Raw genomic sequence first — 4,021 nt, 5'->3', positions numbered from 1 at the left:
GTGTCCCTCCACTCATTTCCTTATCAGTCATTGCCTCTGAATTTTGTAGCAGAAGCAACTGTAGAGAAACCCACTGCATTGTTGAAAGTATTACAGGAAAGAAACGCTCCTACATGAGCTAAACGGTTCTCTTCTTTTTTTCTACCACTCAGATCTAATTAGAAGCAACAAGAAATGTACAATTCCAGCATCGAGCATTTTGTCCCAGTGGCCTAATGGATAAGGCATTGGCCTCCGAAGCCAGGGATTGTGGGTTCGAGTCCCATCTGGGATGTCTTGCTCAAAACTGCCCTTTCACAGTACATTTACTTCAAGGACATTTGCCAAAATCCTGGGAAAGTTGGCAGAAAATTTCAATGACATTTTCTTCCTCCCCTATCCCTATCTCTGTTTCTTTTTCCATGTGTGTCTCTCAATGTCTAACTCACTCTTCCAGAATAAAGAGAATAGACATCTAACAAAATTACAATGAAAATCTCTGATTTTATGCTGGTTTCCTCTATTTCTCCTTCTTCTTTCTCTTATTCTGTTTTCAGCTGTTAAACCTTTACTTGTTCCATCCAATGGAAGGAATTTGAAGGGTGCAGATACGGAAGTTAAATCCCACCTGCCTAATGGTGTGTGTTCTATTTTTCTATTTTTCCGGCACCGTTTCTTACCTCTTGGAGGGTCTTCCAAAGTGTGTTGGTGGAGGATGAACTCTTCCGCCTAACAAGCTAATTCACGTTAAGCACTTGAAAGAACTAAGTAGAAAACAGCATCTGAAATCAAAGCTGCATGCAAATACAGTATCCACACATTATAGGACCCTATTACGGATAATTTCTTGCATCATTGTACCAATGGCATAAATCTTCAAAAATTCACGTGGTTGGTTGAATTTTCTTTCTCTTCACGGTTTCCTGTCACGTTCTCCCGAGGCTTCATATCTTTAAATTTTGCTGTGAAATCTTAACTGTCTGAGAAGTCCTAATGTCACATCAATCTTCTTACCTGTTTTTACAAAAAAGTTCTTTATCCACGACTGTGAAACCATTAGCAAGTTGTTCACCAAGAGCTGGTTGTATCCAAGTGAACTTGCATTCTGAAACAAATTTTGTGGGAGTTAGCAGAGTGGCGCAGCGGAAGCGTGCTGGGCCCAGAGGTCGATGGATCGAAACCATTCTCTGCTATGCCCTCTTGATGGCAGGGTGTCCCTCCACTCATTTCCTTATCAGTCATTGCCTCTGAATTTTGTAGCAGAAGCAACTGTAGAGAAACCCACTGCATTGTTGAAAGTATTACAGGAAAGAAACGCTCCTACATGAGCTAAACGGTTCTCTTCTTTTTTTCTACCACTCAGATCTAATTAGAAGCAACAAGAAATGTACAATTCCAGCATCGAGCATTTTGTCCCAGTGGCCTAATGGATAAGGCATTGGCCTCCTAAGCCAGGGATTGTGGGTTCGAGTCCCATCTGGGATGTCTTGCTCAAAACTGCCCTTTCACAGTACATTTACTTCAAGGACATTTGCCAAAATCCTGGGAAAGTTGGCAGAAAATTTCAATGACATTTTCTTCCTCCCCTATCCCTATCTCTGTTTCTTTTTCCATGTGTGTCTCTCAATGTCTAACTCACTCTTCCAGAATAAAGAGAATAGACATCTAACAAAATTACAATGAAAATCTCTGATTTTATGCTGGTTTCCTCTATTTCTCCTTCTTCTTTCTCTTATTCTGTTTTCAGCTGTTAACCTTTACTTGTTCCATCCAATGGAAGGAATTTGAAGGGTGCAGATACGGAAGTTAAATCCCACCTGCCTAATGGTGTGTGTTCTATTTTTCTATTTTTCCGGCACCGTTTCTTACCTCTTGGAGGGTCTTCCAAAGTGTGTTGGTGGAGGATGAACTCTTCCGCCTAACAAGCTAATTCACGTTAAGCACTTGAAAGAACTAAGTAGAAAACAGCATCTGAAATCAAAGCTGCATGCAAATACAGTATCCACACATTATAGGACCCTATTACGGATAATTTCTTGCATCATTGTACCAATGGCATAAATCTTCAAAAATTCAAGTGGTTGGTTGAATTTTCTTTCTCTTCACGGTTTCCTGTCACGTTCTCCCGAGGCTTCATATGTTTAATTTTTGCTGTGAAATCTTAACTGTCTGAGAAGTCCTAATGTCACATCAATCTTCTTACCTGTTTTTACAAAAAAGTTCTTTATCCACGACTGTGAAACCATTAGCAAGTTGTTCACCAAGAGCTGGTTGTATCCAAGTGAACTTGCATTCTGAAACAAATTTCGTGGGAGTTAGCAGAGTGGCGCAGCGGAAGAGTGCTGGGCCCATAACCCAGTGGTCGATGGATCGAAACCATCCTCTGCTATGCTCTCTTGATGGCAGGGTGTCCCTCCACTCATTTCCTTAGTAGTCATTGTCTCTGAATTTTGTAGCAGAAGCAACTGTAGAGAAACCCACTGCATTGTTGAAAGTATTACAGGAAAGAAACGCTCCTACATGAGCTAAACGGTTCTCTTCTTTTTTTCTACCACTCAGATCTAATTAGAAGCAACAAGAAATGTACAATTCCAGCATCGAGCATTTTGTCCCAGTGGCCTAATGGATAAGGCATTGGCCTCCTAAGCCAGGGATTGTGGGTTCGAGTCCCATCTGGGATGTCTTGCTCAAAACTGCCCTTTCACAGTACATTTACTTCAAGGACATTTGCCAAAATCCTGGGAAAGTTGGCAGAAAATTTCAATGACATTTTCTTCCTCCCCTATCCCTATCTCTGTTTCTTTTTCCATGTGTGTCTCTCAATGTCTAACTCACTCTTCCAGAATAAAGAGAATAGACATCTAACAAAATTACAATGAAAATCTCTGATTTTATGCTGGTTTCCTCTATTTCTCCTTCTTCTTTCTCTTATTCTGTTTTCAGCTGTTAAACCTTTACTTGTTCCATCCAATGGAAGGAATTTGAAGGGTGCAGATACGGAAGTTAAATCCCACCTGCCTAATGGTGTGTGTTCTATTTTTCTATTTTTCCGGCACCGTTTCTTACCTCTTGGAGGGTCTTCCAAAGTGTGTTGGTGGAGGATGAACTCTTCCGCCTAACAAGCTAATTCACGTTAAGCACTTGAAAGAACTAAGTAGAAAACAGCATCTGAAATCAAAGCTGCATGCAAATACAGTATCCACACATTATAGGACCCTATTACGGATAATTTCTTGCATCATTGTACCAATGGCATAAATCTTCAAAAATTCAAGTGGTTGGTTGAATTTTCTTTCTCTTCACGGTTTCCTGTCACGTTCTCCCGAGGCTTCATATCTTTAAATTTTGCTGTGAAATCTTAACTGTCTGAGAAGTCCTAATGTCACATCAATCTTCTTACCTGTTTTTACAAAAAAGTTCTTTATCCACGACTGTGAAACCATTAGCAAGTTGTTCACCAAGAGCTGGTTGTATCCAAGTGAACTTGCATTCTGAAACAAATTTTGTGGGAGTTAGCAGAGTGGCGCAGCGGAAGCGTGCTGGGCCCATAACCCAGAGGTCGATGGATCGAAACCATCCTCTGCTATGCTCTCTTGATGGCAGGGTGTCCCTCCACTCATTTCCTTAGTAGTCATTGTCTCTGAATTTTGTAGCAGAAGCAACTGTAGAGAAACCCACTGCATTGTTGAAAGTATTACAGGAAATAAACGCTCCTACATGAGCTAAACGGTTCTCTTCTTTTTTTCTACCACTCAGATCTAATTAGAAGCAACAAGAAATGTACAATTCCAGCATCGAGCATTTTGTCCCAGTGGCCTAATGGATAAGGCATTGGCCTCCTAAGCCAGGGATTGTGGGTTCGAGTCCCGTCTGGGATGTCTTGCTCAAAACTGCCCTTTCACAGTACATTTACTTCAAGGACATTTGCCAAAATCCTGGGAAAGTTGGCAGAAAATTTCAATGACATTTTCTTCCTCCCCTATCCCTATCTCTGTTTCTTTTTCCATGTGTGTCTCTCAATGTCTAACTCACTCTTCCAGAA

The 4,021-nt window shown here is 40.9% G+C and overlaps 4 non-coding genes across 4 annotated transcripts; all 4 read left to right on the top strand.

The window, feature by feature from the left end:
* Nucleotides 1–201: 201 nt before the first annotated feature.
* Nucleotides 202–274, top strand: trnar-ccg (transfer RNA arginine (anticodon CCG)). Its single transcript has one exon. It is a non-coding gene; the product is annotated as a tRNA-Arg (tRNA).
* A 1,117-nt stretch (nucleotides 275–1,391) lies between these two features.
* Nucleotides 1,392–1,464, top strand: trnar-ccu (transfer RNA arginine (anticodon CCU)). The gene has a single exon. It is a non-coding gene; the product is annotated as a tRNA-Arg (tRNA).
* A 1,123-nt stretch (nucleotides 1,465–2,587) lies between these two features.
* Nucleotides 2,588–2,660, top strand: trnar-ccu (transfer RNA arginine (anticodon CCU)). Its single transcript has one exon. It is a non-coding gene; the product is annotated as a tRNA-Arg (tRNA).
* Nucleotides 2,661–3,784: 1,124 nt separating this feature from the next.
* Nucleotides 3,785–3,857, top strand: trnar-ccu (transfer RNA arginine (anticodon CCU)). Its single transcript has one exon. It is a non-coding gene; the product is annotated as a tRNA-Arg (tRNA).
* Nucleotides 3,858–4,021: the final 164 nt, after the last annotated feature.

Source organism: Erpetoichthys calabaricus, chromosome 5 (genome assembly GCF_900747795.2).
Source record: "Erpetoichthys calabaricus chromosome 5, fErpCal1.3, whole genome shotgun sequence".
In the NCBI taxonomy this organism is placed as follows: Eukaryota; Metazoa; Chordata; class Cladistia; order Polypteriformes; family Polypteridae; genus Erpetoichthys; species Erpetoichthys calabaricus.
Note: the sequence above shows the minus strand (reverse complement) of the source record. Positions and strands in the feature narration are given on the sequence as shown.